Genomic DNA, 18,333 nt, shown 5'->3' on the forward strand with positions numbered 1-18,333 from the left:
ATATAAAGTTGAGAGAGTGACAGATAAACAAGAATGAAAAAAAAAAAGGAAAAAAATAACAATAGAAATAGGCAACGGATAAAGAACAACACAAAGGAAACAGCGACATAAAACTAGACAAAAGCTTACATGGGACAGTAGCAGATGTCTTTGAAAATCAATGGTATACGGATGTCTCCCACGCAATAGCAATTTAAGCAGCGGCTTCTTGTAATAACATTTCTCATACCCCGTAACCCCGAGGTCAGCAGCCACTTGGTCCCTGGACCTGATTTGTGCTTATATACCCTTATAGCATACGCAGTTCAACACCATTGCCAGAAGGGATCGAGACTTCTGTCAGTGACGTACACCATTTTCTGTGCTGGGACTTGATTGCCAGAAAGCGTTTTCAAGCAAACAAAGGCAAGTGCGTAGGGTCTACTTACCCCTAAATAAGTTATTTGCATACTCTAGAATATTATTTTATGTGCGACGTAGAAAAGTGCTCTCATTCAGGTGGTATAGATCTTTCATTCATTTATTCATTTATTCTTAAATTCTTCATTTGCTTGTTTTGTTTTCTTTTCATCCCCCAAGAAATAGAAAAACTTTTATTTTTTTCTTGTAAAATAAACGATTGAATCTGTATATATTTTATTTTCTGTTTAGATGTTACTCCTGCCTGAGTTTATAATTAATTCTGATTTGATATTGGATTGCTCTGCTTTGTTTTTGAAGTCTCTCCCCCACTAAAGTTCGTTTTCTTTTTCTCTGGCTCTTTCGCTCTCCCCTCTTTTTATCTCTCTGTCAGTATGTGTGTATGCCTGCCAGAGGGAGAGGGAGAGAGTTGAGGTAAAACAGACGCTGTTCTAAAGTCTGGAGCGTTATTTTCTGATAGAGATATTAACAGCTTCACTACTCAATGCTACTTAAGTCTGTTTAACATTCATGAGTCAGGGCTAGATATGATAGTATTATCTTTTTAAATCAAAATATGCAGCAGACATGGTGCTCTGTCCGTAACTAATGTGTCAATAAATTGCACGAACGTTCCCTTTTTCTTGAATGTACGTTTTAGCATTAGATTTTGTCTTTGTTTCGATATCCTATAGCTTATAAATTCATCATACATGCATAATGCTGTTTTTGCAGATTTTCTTAGCTTTGTTTGGTGGTAATAGAGTAAAATCAAATACTGAGTAAACAAAATAGAGGAGGGTTTTGTTTCGTTAAATGGAATTTTTCAATTTAACATGAGTTTAAGGTGATATTAGTCATAACCCTGTAGGCAAATAACTTGAGGTAATAACGTCATCAAGTTACAGCTCTCCAAGTGGGTTGTGCACAAAATATTATGAATCTTGATTTTTTTTTCCATTTCACGTCTAATCCATGACGTGTTACAAATCATTCCGCCACCCTTCTTGATAATATTTTTACTAATGTTGTGCAAATGTTAAGCTCTTCTATTATTTTATCTGATATGACCGATCATTTCCCTATTATAGCACGTTTTGATCTCAGGTATTCGGTTGACAAGATTTGTTTTTCTTCAACCAGACGTAGAGCTACACCAGAAAATTTGGCTAGCCTTGGTGCTAGCTTAGATAGAGCTGATTGGTCTAGTGTTTAGAATAGTGATGATGGTAATATATCATTTAATAATTTTTCAGGGATAAATATTGATAATTGTTTAGATGAATATATTCCTAAATTAAAAGATATAAAGTTAGTTAATTATAAAACATCCCCCAGGTTTCCATGGGTTTCAAAATCTCTTCTTCGTTCAATTTTGTAATGGGAAAAATAGGTTATATTATAGATTCAAAATGAAAAAAAAAGAAGTTAAACGAAAAATACACTTCGTATAAAAATATTTTCACTCAGATTATACGGATGGAAACGAGGAAATATTATATGTTTCAGTTAGAAAAATATAGACATGATATGGAGGATACATGGAAGGTATTGAACCAGGTCATGAATATATCAAAAAAGAAATAAAATATTACAAAAATAAGATATGATAACAAAATATTTGAAGATCCCAGTGATATAGCTAATATTTCTAATTCTTATTTTTCAACGATTGGGGAGAATCTGGCAAAAAAAGTACCACAGTCAAATACGCATTTTGCAACATTTTTAAGTCCATCCAATTCTAGTTCCATTTTTTTGTTCCAACTACGAAATATGAAATTATTGATATCGTTACTGCAATGAATGATAAGCGAAGTGCTGGTAGTGATTATATAAGTAATTTTATTTTTAAGGAAATTATATCTTCAATTGCTGATCCACTTTCACATATTTTTAATAGATCTATATTATGTGGTGTTTTTCCTGATTTTATGAAAGTAGCTAAGGTTTTCCCTGTGTTTAAAAGAGGAGATGGTTCTGATATGAGTAATTACAGCCCCATTTCTTTGCTTTCATCCTTATCTAAAATTTTGGAAAAATTGATATGTAAAAAGGACAATCAATGTTTTTAAATGTTCATAATGTTTTTACAAATTCTCAATTTGGGTTTCGTCGGAAACACAGTACCATACATGCCCTTTTGAAGTTTATCGACCACGCCGCGCATACTATTGATAATCATTTTCATCTTATTGGTATATTCCTGGACTTCTCCAAGGCCTTCGATTCAATTTATCATGAAATTTTTCCTTACAAATTGTCTCATTATGGAATACGGGGGAAGGCCTTGGAGTGGTTCAAGAGCTACCTGCAAAACCGAAAACAATATACGTATCTGTGAACGAGAACGTTTCAAGCCTCGAATTCATTAAATATGGCGTCCCACACAGTAGCTTATTTATAGGACCTTTACTTTTTATCATTTATATCAATGACTTTTGCAGATCATCCGACGTGCTGTCATCTATACTCTTTGCTGATGATTCAATTTTTTTTCACATCAAAATCCAGATACTCTCGTACACATTGTTAATTCCGAATTGAAAAAAGTGACCCAGTGAATAAGAGCTAATAAATTATCAGTTAATCTTTTGAAAACTAAGTAAATGTTATCTAGCAATTCCATAGAAGCTTTACGCAAAGATAATATTTTTGATGACACTCAATTAGAATGTGTATCTATATAAAATTCCTCGGGATTACAGTGGACGATAAACTTTCATGGAGGCCACATATTATTCAGTTATCAAGTTTCATATTCCATTGTCTTCTTTGCTGACGTTGTATTTTCTCTAATTTTACCTTATCTTAATTACGGACATTTAGCATGGGGTATAGCGCCCATCAAACTTTATTAGATAGATTACTATTATTACAAAAAAGGGCACTTCGTGTTACTTGTGGCGTCCCGCCACGTTCCTGTACAGATCCGTTATTTACTAAAAATAAGATTGTGAAAATCAAAGATTTGTTTTTTTTTTCAACTTGGTCTGTTTATGTTCAATTTCAAAGCAAATGCATTTCCCTGTATATTCAATTCAATGTTTACACGGAACCAGTTCTTTCATAATCATCCCACTAGGCAATCTAATGAGTTTCATTTACCCCTCCTGAGAACTTTATTGACTCAGAATACATTCATATACACAGGCCTTAGATTCTGGAATTCATTAAGCTGCGAAATAAAAAAATCTCCATCTTTGTATTCTTTTAAGCGGAAATTGAAATCCTTTCTGTTAAACCCTCTCTGATGTTTCGTTTTCATTAGCTAAGTCTCATCAGCACGGGGCTCATCATTTTCATTTCATTTTCATTTTATTTCAACACGATAATAAAAAGGAAACTTGCTCAGCCATCGGCTGTTATTCTGCAAGTCCGTGCATGTATACATTATAACAGAACGAAACATAGATTCAGTAACAGCGTAATATATAGCGATGATTGAAATAAGAAAAAAGAGAAAAAAAATCACGAAGAAAAGGAAAAGTATATCTACATATAACAGCATATGAATAAAAAAAATACAGACATTGACAAGAGATTGATATAAAACAAATGTCAATAGTACTCATCGCGTAACATAATAGGAAACGTTATGATAATTGATATGATGTAATATGATATATAACGCAGTGGATATCAAACTAGAACTGCTGCTGTTTCAAATAAGACCTGAAATTATTAAAACTCATAATCTTGATATTATCTGGGAGATCATTCCACACTTTACATCCCCTGTACTGTAAACTCCTACGTTTGAAATTAGTTGAAAATCTACATAACTCAAATTTTAACATATTACATCTGAAAAAATAATTTGTATATTTAAATGAAAACAACTCACACAGACTTTGGGGGTAAACCCCATGAGCAATTTTATACATTGCATGTAACATTCTATATTTCTGTCTTATTTTAATAGTAGAAATACTTAACTGATCATATATGAATTGTGTTGAAAACCTCCAATTAACCTTCATCATCCAACCATCAATCAATTAATCTCTGAATTCATTGTAATGAAATAGCCATCATATTCTTTGCACGGCTATGTGCAGCCACCAGCTGTTTGAAGCATCTCTTCAATTCCCTCTTCAATTTCCTCTTTCGTTTCCTTGATCAGCGTGTAGGCATTCTTTTTTTCCCCTTCTTTCCTTCCATTTTTACCATCCATTCTGTCTAGTCGTGTCATGTCGCTGTGTGTCTCCTGTTTTGTTCCGTCTCGTCTTAAATTATATTTGTGCAAAGTATATGCAAATAAGTATTTCATTAGATTTTCCTTTGAGTGGTTGATAAAAATATATTTTTTTCTCAACTGAAATATAAACTTGTATTTTTTGCAGATATGCATGCATATATATATAACTTTATTTGTATCATTTGATATACTTTGTAAAGCTGAATGTATACGTTTGTGATAAAATTCCTGATCTATACTGTGTTGTGTTCTGTTGGAAAAAAGGAGAAGAATGAAAATAAATGAATTGAAAAATATATTTATATCCGCTCAGATAATCATAATTGCAGCGTAGGAAAGCATGAAATAATTGATATGGTGCATGCAAATATTTTCTGTGTGATTTTACGCTATAAAGAAAATTCGGTAAAGATTTCGACGAGGGACTCGAAAGACCGTGACGTCATCACAATTCTTGGTCCCCTTTGCATGTTTGGTGTCTTTTAATATCGCTGTTTCGTGATAGTTTGTGAAACTTTAAAATTCCACGGCTGTCTCACTTTATTGTATGTATTTTGTAACTCTCCTCGATTTTAATGTTAGAATTCTGTTTGACTATTTTGTTTGATAAAGTCGATACAATTTTTTTTTCTAAGGAAACTGTACTGAAAGAATATCTGATGATCATAGGATAAGCTAATACGCTGCAAGTGGAAAGAATTGGATATCATCATGGACATAGCAAATAAATGAAAGAGAATGTACATTTAATATTGGCCACATAAATGTGGGAAGACGCTGTGCAAATCATTGTAAATATATCATTATTATCAGCTTATTGAGAGGTGATTGCGAAGATTAATGGTTCAATTGCCTGCAGGACGCTGTCATAGAGGTCTTCTCAGCAGCCAGCGCTTGGATAAGCAAGGGCTATTTGAACACTCACATATGAAGAAAAAATGCTCCTCACATAATGGAACGCTAAAAAGTAGAGCAACAGAGCCTGGACTCGTGTTACAAGTCAGGAGATAGTTACTGAAATGTAATTGTTCTAACAATGATTGTCACATCACATGTTGCAAAGGCATACAGAAGAGTTTGTAATCAGGTTAACCTTATAAGAGAAATGTAAATGATATAGAGATTAACACCAAACATACGGGTGGGGGGGGGGGGACTTTAAATACATTTCAGTATTTGGGAGTGTACAATAAAACTTCCAAATATGTCGTTTTATCTTTTCTCTTTATCAATCATGACATGTGAACGTGTCGTCCCACACAAGATGTTTTGTAGTCTTACTGGAAAATGGCGGAGGCATATCAGTCGCCATAGCGCTTTTTCTTTTTTAGTTCTCTGTGTTTTTAAAGGTGTGGAAAATGTCTCTATTCGTGTTTGTCATAATATTGCTACGTTTTCATTTGTATAATTACCTCATTCCCTCATTTACTTCTATTATACGTGTATGCTCAATAATTTGTATCTGTAAAACGTAAGAATGAAGTATGTTAGATTTTCTTTTTGTTTTATTAAAAGTCACCTGTATGCTTCCTTTGATATTTCTTGATATATTTGTTAGTGATTACTTTGTACTTTAATTTCATTTAAGTTTTCTTACATTTTCACGGCATGGGCCTTAAATCTCTTGGATGATTATATTCATGTTAGTTAATTTGCAGTTTATGATTTATTGTACAATTTTCAAAGTTGACATGATTATTACTTGTAAAGTTACTATGTGCAATTCATTCCCTGGGTTACGATGTAAAAAAATAAATTCAAGTTTAAATTTCCTTACATTCAAGTTTAAGTTTCCTTACATTTTTATGGCATATGCCTAAGATCAGTGTATATCTCTTTGATGATTATATTTATGTTAGTTAATTTGCAGTTAATAGTTTATTTTACGATTTTAAAAGTTGACATAATTATCATTTGTAAAGTTACTATGTGCAATTTACTACCTGGGTTACGATGTAAAACATGAATAAATAAACCTTTCAATGAAAGAATGAGTCATCGCATGTCGGAAGCCAAACGCATATCATTGGCAGCCTGCGTTTCTTTATGATAGTATTCCACGATTGGTGAATTTTCCATGGCTGTTACATTGTTCGGTACATAGGACCCATAACCACCTCCAGTTTTAGGTGGTATATAGATGGAATGAACCCCAAAAACAGTCAAGTACGGAAGGTCATCCGTGCACGTCATTTTAATCATATTGTTCGGAGAGTGGTTGTCCATGTGAATGCGTGGCGTTTCATTAATTCTACACACATTTATTTTTTTTTCTTTCAGTTCGTCGTTGGATATCTGGCATCCACTTGAGAAATTGCCGGCCGCAATGAAGAGACTTTTGATATCGTTTCTTCTCCTTCTTCCCGTGCTCATCTTGACCAGTGCTTTACGCATAAGACGTGAGTTTATGTATGCCGGAAGTAGTTAGCACTATATACTGTATACCGGGCAAAAACAATCAGCACATTGTACTATGCAGGTGTCATGCATATTATATACAACAATCACACCCAAGCTGTGACACACTCAAGTTATATATATATATATATATATATATATATATATATATATATAGTGTGTCATAATTGTAAACTGTTAACATTTCTACCAGCCAACCAGGCCTATTTGGCATTAAATATCTGATTACAAAGCTTTGGCACTTAAGACGTGTCTAGCAATATATTGAGAGACCATTACTCGCAGCATTCACTGGAAATTGAAAGTTCTTCTCTTACGACAATTAACTGTCATGATGGTTTTTTTTTTCCTTTTGTAATTGGATCTTCGGCAAGGCGTCACTTCATCGGGTCACAATAGGATTAAAAACTATTTCTTTCTTCTACTGAACTTTTTTCAAGGCAGACCGATTAACACACTTTAGATAATGTTGAACCTTAGGTCTTCCCGGTGTCAGTAGTATTGAAATTAAACAATGAATGAAAGCAAAATTACAAAGAAAACCAACAACATCGATGAAAACACGAGTTGCATTCCTTTCTCTTCTGTGATCGAACACACACACTTACCGACACGCTTGCAAGCACATACTCCTTTCCATCGCTCTTCCGTAATCACTCATGTACAGCAGTTAGAGGACAAGTCCACCTTCATATACATGTGGATTGAGTGAATGCAGCAATATTAGTACAACACATCAGTGAAAGTTTGGCTAAAATCGAACAATCCGTTCAAAAGTTATGAATTTTTTAAGTTTCTGCACGATCACTGCTGGATGAGAAGACTACAACTGTGTATATTACAGGTGTAGAACAATTTAAAGAAAATATATAAAGAGAATTCTGCAATTTCTTTTAAGTGCACATTGCCCCGACTTGTCACTGACGTATGTTGAAGGTAATATTATTCCCCATGCCTTCGGAAAAAGGCAAGTCAAGCGTTCTTTCATTATGTGAGAAAAGTGAAAATATGTGGATTTTTATTTATATTTTCTACATCGTTCTACGCATGTGACATCACAAGCTGTAGTAGTCTTCCCATCCAGCAGTGACTGAGCAGAAACGTCAAAAAGTCATGATTTTTGAATGGATTGTCCGATTTTCCATATTCAGCTACGTTAAGCTGGTCTTCCATGGGGTCCAGTTGGCCGGATGTGAGGTGGGACCACATCACCCGGGTTAAACTCTCACTGATGTGTTCTACTAATATTCCTCATTCACTCAATCCACATGTCTATGAAGGTGGACTTGCCCCTTAAGTAACACGTTGTGTAAAAATACAGTTGATTAAGTTGAGTAATTTACTCAAGATCGTATTTCCAAGATACAAATGTGATAAATGACTTATATACTGAACGTGTGTTTGGATGTATCATATAATATGACGCTGGTTGACTGATTTGTCTAACAATAATGATAACATAATGGTGTAACATTTACCAGTATCTCTATTGTATCTTATTGATGGAATAGAGATAGATAAAGTGATACAACAAGAGATGATGATGAGTTAACCATAATGATATAAAATTTATTTGTATCTCTATCGTATCTCTATTTGTAATTTCCTCTGTCTTTATTACATGCTATTATGTTCAATACATTGTTGTACTGATTTCGTGACATTATTCGTGTACCCAACATTGCCCAAACATTTCTTTGTATCCTCAATTTGTTAGAGATGAACATAATAAAACAACTTGAACTTGATTTGATTAGTCAATAAAACACTGAGGACCGTAAGAATTAGGAGTCCATATACCCAAAGCAATATATGAATATTCATGAACTTTTTCCGTCGTCACTTTTATAGCAAATGATTGTTAATCAGTTACGCACGTGTTTGTTTGTGATCATTTAGAATGATTTCATATTTCTCACTTTGTCTGAATTTTGATGAAATAGTACATAGTTCGCTTTCCCGCAGGTTCATCATTCCGAAGGTTCGTTAATCAGAAAATGAAAGTTTGTTGATTCAAATGGTGCGTACTGCGGACATGAAATAATATTCGTTATTCCGAAGGTTCTTATTTCCGAATGTGAAATACGGTTCTTAAATCCGAAGGTTCGTTAGTAAGCCCTTTCTTTTCAATTTTCTTATTAACAAACCTTATTCATTTCCGAAACGAGGAACTTTCGGAAAAACGGAACAAATTAATGTTCTGATAAACTAACCCTTTTTAATTTTTGGATTATCAAACTTTCGGAATAATGAACATTACCCAATATTTTTTCTCGTTAAAAGGAATCGTCTTTCTTTATCATAACAATTCTCTTGAATAATACCTTAAAGTTGTGGCTTTGCTTCCAATCATAGTATATTTCCTCGTTAAAACTTTATTTGTACAACGTATTAAATTTCATCAATCCGCAGTCAATATATATTTGATAGTTATATAAAGCGGCTACATCCGAATTGTAAGATAGACTATCACATCGATTTGATCTGTCGTTAAAGCAAACAGATACGGGGAGGTCCAACAGAATGAAAATTTCAGATTAAGAAGCATTTCATATTTTGATGAAGTTTTTTTTTGTAGTGATGTCAAAAAGAAAAGCACGTGATAAACACACACACACACAAAAGTTCCTCACAATGAGCGTGAACTGTTCTGGTTGTTATCTTTAGGTGACATACACACGGATCTCTTCAAATTCTCATTTTCTGCTTAAAAGAAGTATGGGAAGGAAATGATACGTAAATCCGCTTTAAAAAATGACAACATCGTGTCAAATTGCTGCATTGAAAGCTCAAAAGTTGTTTTTCAGTTTATAATTTGTCATCTTTGACTACAAAACTATGACATTCTCATGTCAGATGCTTTGATTCGATTGCTATTGCCGTGTGCTTTTCACGAGCACGAGCACGCTTGGTACCTAAAAGCTTTTTAAATTTTTACAATTGATATTCATTGATCTGGCGCACTCTTCTGATGAAATATCCGGGAATCTCAGAGAAGTATAGTATACGTCTGCCATCTGTGGATGGAGACCAAGCGGGGGAAGGATGCGGGAGGAGGCATCCCCTCCCACTTGAGGGAGCTTTTGCATCTTTATAATTGCAATTCAACATTCTGGTGCACACTTTTGGTGGACTAAGGTAGCCAAAATCTATGTACTGTATAGAGGGGAGGCTTAGGTAGCGGGAGGGGGGATGGAAGGGGTGTCCCCAAGCCCTCCCACACGAGGGAGCTTTTGCATTATTAGAACTGAAATGAAAATATCTCTATACACATTCTGTTAATATAAAAGTGTACTAAGTCTATGGGAAAGGACCGAACGGGGGAGAGCGAGGGAGATCCTGCAGTTCATTGAAATTCAACAATCTTGTTCACACATAATGGATGAAATATTTGGACAATTCTTTTTTATTTCAAATAAAGAAAGCATGAAAATTGTCCCATCTTGGGATGTATTAGGGCGGCAAAATGACATTAGCTCCAACCCCGTGCTGTGACGAACTTCACTGTTTGTTTGTTTGTTTGTTTGTTTGATTGTGTATGTGCTGTTGTTTCGTGTCAAAAATCGATTTCCCCACAGGAGCACCACTTTCAACAATCTCACAGCAATTGATGCAAAAAATGAATTTTCTTCTTTATTTTTTTTTTTTTTTGTCTATTTAGTGAAGATTGCGCTTGGCGAAGACATTCTTGACTCATGAAATTTGCGTCGCATTCCACGCTCGCGGCACTGAATGAGCAATCAAATTCAAAATCCGGTCATTCAAATTCACTATCGGAGCACTCAAATTCACTGTCGGAGCATTTAAATTCACTATCGGATCAGTCAAATTCACTGTCGGAGCATTCAAATTCACCAGCGTAGCATTCAAATTGAAGAAAGGAGCACTTGTTTCAGCAATGAGCATTCAAATTCATGTCAAGCTGGCGACGGAATCTCGTAGGTCATTCAAATTCGAGAAAAGGCAACCATGTTCCAAATAACTGCATTCAAATTAAAAGAAGTCCTGAATTTACTTATAGTTTGGGACCGTGTGTGTGTATCTTTTTCATTTAAGGCCGTGTGCGGGCTTGTTGCGAGGAGGTATTTTCCAGCACGCAGGAGATTTTCCAGAATGCTTGCAAGTTTCGCACTTGTTTCTTAAGGCCGTGTCAGACCATTCCGGGCAAGCTAAGCGGGCTTGTGGCGAGGAGGTAGTTTCCAGCACGTAGAAGATATTCAGCGGGCGAACAAGAATGTTTGAAATTTTCATTCATGCCTTGTCATACCGTATGGGGGAAGTTCTGCGGCTTCACTTGCGGGGAAACATATTTACTCCCCGGAGGTCTCCGCACTTGGTCCGCACCTGACAGTATCTCGCGCGTAGTTGCCCGGAGGTGCTCACGCAAGTCCGATTTAACCGCAGCCAAGTTTTGAGCATGACAAAAACTTTTTCCGGGTGAGTCGCGGGAATACCCGTAGAGGTCCACGCAGAACGCCAGTAGGAGACCCTTAGCGGCAGCACTTCCCAGGCAACTCCCACGCAGGTACTTCGCAGCCCGTATGCAGCCACGATAATGAAATTCTGTGGGATTTCAGCCATTCCATTAGAGGAATTTCTTCACCGAGTTGTCAGCCCCCACGCGACTGGTACAAAGGTCACATAGTATACTCGCGAGTATAAGTTAAGTAGAACGCGTCCAGCAAGTAAGACACATGCGCTGACTCGCTCAAATCCTTTTCCGCCCTCAGGAATGTCCGGTATGCTAGAAAATCCCTACACGTAACAAACCCGAGTAGCTTGCCCGGAAAGGTGTGACAGGGCCTAAACACGAATGCGGGTAAAAAAAAAAATATGCGTGTGCACCTCCGAGCGACTACGGTTGAGATACATGCTAGGTACTGTCATGTGCGGATATCTACGGGGACCTCCGGGTAGTCAAAATTGTTCTTTGCAAGTCACACGCAAGGCTTGCCCGGAAAGGTGTGACACGGCCTTTACCTACTAAACGCGTGCTACTTAGCCTTTACTTGCGTGTGTGACCTGCGTGAGAGCTTTGAAACCGATCCGTTTTCTGTTACGAGCGACTTATGGGTACTGAGAAGTACCTGCGTTGGAGTGGGACTTTTGCAATTCCTTCAGAGGAATTCCTTCACCGAGTTGTCAGCCCCACGCGACTGGTACACAGGTCACACAGTATACCCGCCAGTAGAATTTAAGTAGAACGCGTCCAGCAAGTAAGACACATGCACTCAATCGCCAAAATCCCTCAGAAAAAGTCCCGTATGCTTAAAGATTCATACACCCAACTAGCCCGAGAGGCTTGCTAGGAAAGGTGTGACAAGGCCTTAACATGGTTGCGGGTAAAAAGATTTGCGTGCACACCTCCGGGCGACTACGGGTGAGATACGTGCTAGGTACTGTCATGTGCGGCTCATCTACGGGGACCTCCAGGTAGTAAAAAATTGTCCTTTGGAAGTTGCACGCAAGGCTTGCTCGGAAAGAAGTGACATGGCCTTTAGCTTTGAATATATTGGGATTTAAGATGAAGATATTTTGCTGTAGAGGTCCACCTGTTCATCAAAAAATTTGCACTTGATCCCCACGAAAAGGAATATACAGGCACATTCAAGTCCCTCGGACAGGACACATGAAATGGAGATGCCATGTGTCGTGTGTGTGCGAGAGTCTTAAATCATGCACATAAAAGATCTCACATCATTTATACCTCTCAACTGCACAAAGATCAGGGTATCTAACCCGGTGAAATGGTCCCACCTTACTTCCAACTGGACCCCCATAGAAAGCCAGCTGTTACAGCTGAATATGGGCTATCCAGCCGTCTTCCCAGATGGAAAATGAAACAAAAAACAAACATTAGGGACTGTGTATCCTAATACAGATGAGCATAATACTGATGGTTGGTTGACACCTTTGAAAAAAAAATCGACTACATTGAAACTGATAGCATGAACATTGTATACGTCTTGTTTGTTGTTTATTGCTATATCACTGGTTTACTTTTGCGGGGTGCGGGACTATGTGAGATCATTGTGTGTCGTTTGTCTTTAAATTCATGCATTGTCATTATGTGGGTAGTGTAAAGGCGTTTTCAACATGATGTATCATCGATTGTCGTTGTGCTGTTGAATGCACTTCTGATTGGACCTTACAATTTAAATTCATTGAGATGGAAACCAAAGAATACATGAATGGAAGCCTTCATTGGTTGTGCATGCCCTTTCTCCTTTCTTAAAAAAAGTCTACTCCATTTTCTTTGTTAAATTGATTGCACGAAGTAGGAACTTGATCGCCGGATAATGAAATTGAATGCTCCAAACAAGCTCATCAGGACTATCACATGACTATCTCGTGAATTTGAATGCAGTAGAAATGCAATGTGCGCATTTGGAAATTGAACGCCCAACGAAATAGAACTCCCATAAATGAAATTGATTGCTCGGATTCTGAATTTGATTGCCCGAATATTTTCGTGTGAATGCGCTGTGTGAATTTGAATGCACATTAATGAATCATTATGTGGGTAGTGTAAAGGCGTTTTCAACATGATGTATCATCGATTGTCGTTGTGCTGTTGAATGCACTTCTGATTGGACCTTACAATTTAAATTCATTGAGATGGAAACCAAAGAATACATGAATGGAAGCCTTCATTGGTTGTGCATGCCCTTTCTCCTTTCTTAAAAAAAGTCTACTCCATTTTCTTTGTTAAATTGATTGCACGAAGTAGGAACTTGATCGCCGGATAATGAAATTGAATGCTCCAAACAAGCTCATCAGGACTATCACATGACTATCTCGTGAATTTGAATGCAGTAGAAATGCAATGTGCGCATTTGGAAATTGAACGCCCAACGAAATAGAACTCCCATAAATGAAATTGATTGCTCGGATTCTGAATTTGATTGCCCGAATATTTTCGTGTGAATGCGCTGTGTGAATTTGAATGCACATTAATGAATTTGAATGACAAAAGTAGGAAATTGACAGGGAAAACCTATACTATATTCATGATACTATATCCATGAATTTAAGCCAAACAGGCTATTGAATTGCGGTTTTTTAACACTGAAGTTTTCATATCAGTCTAACTCACGACAGCATGTTACAGCAAACATCGATAGGCCTATATCAGCTCTTGAAATTCATATACGGGAATTATTCCCCACGCTCATATCGAATGTTGTTGTTGTTGTTGTTGTTGTTGTTCATTTCCATCTGTGAAGATGGCTGGATAGCCCATATTCAGCTACACTAAGCTGGTCTTCCATGGGGTCCAGTTGGTTGTGGGGTGGGACCACTTCACCGGGTTAGACACCCTGCTCTTTGCGATGAATGAATGAAGCGGGATCTTTTACGTGCATGAGCTGTGACTCTCTCATACACGGGACCTCCATTTAATGTCCTATCCGAGGGACAGAGTGTTTTGCCTCTTGCTAGAGGGGACGGTATGTTTACACACAACATTGCTCAGTCCAGACTCGGGTTCGAACCCGGGCCGCGTGATCGTGAGGCAGACGCGCTACCGACTGAGCCAACTCACCGCCATCACATGATGGGATATTGTATAAGTATAAGAGCCCAGAAGAACAAATGGCTGAAATGGCCAGAATTGTTGTTGGTGTTGTTGTTGTTGTTGTTGTTGTAGTTGTTGATAAGATATCCCGAGTCCTTATCAGAGATGTATGATGTTTCTCTCCTATTTAAGATCGCTGTCCAAATGGGATGGTGTTTAAGAGTTGTGGGTCAGGGTGCGGACCCTCCCGCTGTGGCGACCCGCCCAACAGTCGTAGAATCTGCCTAGCAGTGTGTCGGCCTGGCTGCTACTGTCCTGAAGGCTTGGTGATCGACCGGAGTGGGGAGCGGTGTGTTACTCCTGCGCAGTGCGGTAAGTACGATGCACCTTCACACCTATTACCGACTCATCCGCCTTTCCGAAAAAATCCTAGTCCTCCTTATTTCTTTTTTGTCTTGCTTTTTTCCCGTCCTCCCTCTCCAAAATAGAAACTGGCCCGAAACCCTTGCACAACCTACACAACCGAGAATCAGTAACTACACTTTTTTTAATGGTCAAGGGAAATGCAGTCACTCGGTTACTTCTCAAAACGTTCAAGTCTGATGCAAACATGAACGCAAAATATAAATTATGTTCTTTCGAGGTGCACTATCATTGAATAACTATTAACTCAAGATAATGCTGTTGTTGTGTGATCTTACGCGACGAAGTAATACTTCCCAAAAGTAAATTACAAATTAGATGATTGTTGCGTTAATCTTTATTCAAGTCGACTTCAGTTCAGTATTGCACTTTTCTGTACCTGAAGTAATTGATATGTATGCAGTGATTGACAGATATCGACTTAATCTCGATTTGAAAGTTGTTTTTTTTTTCTTATGAGCGTATCCAAGTAATCTGAAGAAAAATAGAAAAGTTATCATAGAATGTATTACACGTATGTAGATGTTCATTTGGCCATAAACAAAATAAGTGATGCTCATGGTATTATAAATCAATGCAAGATAAACCTCATTGTAAACGTGTTGTGATGTGTGCCTTATGTATGCCTTTACTCTCACAAACCTGTTTTTTCATCATTTGATTTTGTTAAGATATTTGTGAAAACTGACAATCAAATTCAGGCAACTTACAATAATGATACCTCTTTATGACTTTAATAGGGGAGATAATTATGTTCGATTTTTTTTCTTTTCTTTTCGGCACAAACCAATCTCAATGGACTGAGAGAACTATCACCACCGATCTCTTAGCCATTCATCAGCTGATGTTAACATCTACATTTTTGCCCCATAGCCTACGGGATTGTCGCGACTCCCGTACAACGTCTTTAAGGTTTTTTGTTTGTTTGTTTGTTTGTTTGTTTGTTTGTTTGTTTGTTTGTTTTGTTTTGTTTTACTTCGATGTGAAGGGATAAGGATAAAATCCACTCCATTTGTGTTCCATGTGTACATAATGGGAACATGGAAAGACAAATGAAAAACCCAGTGTTATCGAAAACGGGGAGGGAGGCGGGACCCTTAGGTTTTGAAACTGAGAAAAAGTGAACCTGCCATGTTAACACGTGTTGATCAGCGACGCTCTGCGTGATGGGAAATTGTTTGTTTGTGTATGCGTGTGTGTGTTGTTGTTGTTGTTGTTTTTGTTTTTGTTGTTGTTGTTATTATTATTATTATTGTTGATGTTGTTGTTGTTGTTGAAGTTGTTGTTGCTATGGCTCTTATTGTTGTTGTTTTGTGTCATAAATCGATATCCCCACCGCTTGCAACAATCTCAGTTCAGTTCAGTTCAGTTCAGTTTTTATTTCTGCATTTCAAAATCAATACAAATCAACAAATCAACAAAATGCTTACATATTCATTTACAGAGCTAATATTCGTAACGTTTGGATCATACATACATTTTTTTTTTCAAGAGCGAATATTATATATAAAAGGAAGCAATAGGAAATGATAAAAAATGAAATGCAGGGGACCATCATCATAAGCTAAGCTTGACGAGGAAGATGGCCCCAGGTAAAGAGATACATAAAGAAAATCTTTCCACTCACTGAGTGGGAGGTAATTGTGCGAAGGGCACAAGAAAGAGATACATAAAGAAAATCTTGCCACTCACTGAGTGGGAAGTAATTTGTGCGAAGGGCGTGCGGTGCAGTGCGGTGTGCATTGTGCTGGGATGAATCTTGGTTTGTACGTTGAGTGTTATTTTGTGTATCAGTGTGATGAGGTGAATGTTACTTCAGTTATGGCCGTGAACTCATTGTTTAGGGTGTGTGTTGACCAGGTGGTATGAATATTTATGTGTCAGAAGTATACTGGATTATGAGGGTGTTTTTTAGTTCTCGTTTGAAAATGTTCAACGACGTACATTGTTTTAAATTAGGGGGTAAAGAATTCCAAATGTCTGGTCCATTATGTTTTAATGACAGTGATAACCCCTGTCAGAGACGGACAGACTGATACAGACATGCAGAGATTACAAAAACTTTAAGCCTTCATCGCAAAAACATTCCAGGGACAAATTTCTGGTAGATCGGTGCCTTATCCTCTTTTAACTAAGATATACAGATATATTTGCTTCATTTTTTTTTGAAACATCAAGACACCAAATTAACTATGTATACACGTTCTAATCTGATGCCTGCAGAAGATTGTCCCTCGGGAATGACGTACAATCAATGCGGCACGGCTTGTCCCTCGACTTGTGATAACCCCGGCCCCCAGATATGCACCCGACAATGTGTTGCAGGTTGTTTCTGTGCAGCGGGAACAGTGTTGGAGCAGCCAGGCGGGCAGAGATGTGTACCGCTGGAAGAATGTCCAAGCGGGCTAGGTAGGTCATATTGAAGAAAATGAAAGAAAGAGAGAGAGAGATAGAGAGATAGAGAGAGAGAGAGAGAGAGAGAGAGAGAGAGAGGGGGGGGGGGATTTTAGACAGAGGGAATGGGGGACAGGAGCACCACTTTCAACAATCTCACAGCAATTGATGCAAAAAATGAATTTTCTTCTTTATTTTTTTTTTTTTGTCTATTTAGTGAAGATTGCGCTTGGCGAAGACATTCTTGACTCATGAAATTTGCGTCGCATTCCACGCTCGCGGCACTGAATGAGCAATCAAATTCAAAATCCGGTCATTCAAATTCACTATCGGAGCACTCAAATTCACTGTCGGAGCAGTTAAATTCACTATCGGATCAGTCAAATTCACTGTCGGAGCATTCAAATTCACCAGCGTAGCATTCAAATTGAAGAAAGGAGCACTTGTTTCAGCAATGAGCATTCAAATTCATGTCAAGCTGGCGACGGAATCTCGTAGGTCATTCAAATTCGAGAAAAGGCAACCATGTTCCAAATAACTGCATTCAAATTAAAAGAAGTCCTGAATTTACTTATAGTTTGGGACCGTGTGTGTGCATCTTTTTCATTTAAGGCCGTGTGCGGGCTTGTTGCGAGGAGGTATTTTCCAGCACGCAGGAGATTTTCCAGAATGCTTGCAAGTTTCGCACTTGTTTCTTAAGGCCGTGTCAGACCATTCCGGGCAAGCTAAGCGGGCTTGTGGCGAGGAGGTAGTTTCCAGCACGTAGAAGATATTCAGCGGGCGAACAAGAATGTTTGAAATTTTCATTCATGCCTTGTCATACCGTATGGGGGAAGTTCTGCGGCTTCACTTGCGGGGAAACATATTTACTCCCCGGAGGTCTCCGCACTTGGTCCGCACCTGACAGTATCTCGCGCGTAGTTGCCCGGAGGTGCTCACGCAAGTCCGATTTAACCGCAGCCAAGTTTTGAGCATGACAAAA

General features: G+C 37.7%; 1 long non-coding RNA gene across 1 annotated transcript; it reads left to right on the forward strand.

The window, feature by feature from the left end:
- The first annotated feature begins 320 nt into the window (after window positions 1-320).
- On the forward strand, window positions 321-14,874 carry LOC139710361 (uncharacterized). Its single transcript, XR_011709451.1, has 3 exons — window positions 321-405; window positions 6,881-6,999; window positions 14,727-14,874. It is a non-coding gene; the product is annotated as an uncharacterized lncRNA (long non-coding RNA).
- Window positions 14,875-18,333: the final 3,459 nt, after the last annotated feature.

The sequence above is a fragment of the Diadema antillarum genome, unplaced genomic scaffold (genome assembly GCF_040938485.1).
Source record: "Diadema antillarum isolate AM-2024a unplaced genomic scaffold, OU_Dant_1.0 scf00000038, whole genome shotgun sequence".
Lineage (NCBI taxonomy): Eukaryota > Metazoa > Echinodermata > Echinoidea > Diadematoida > Diadematidae > Diadema > Diadema antillarum.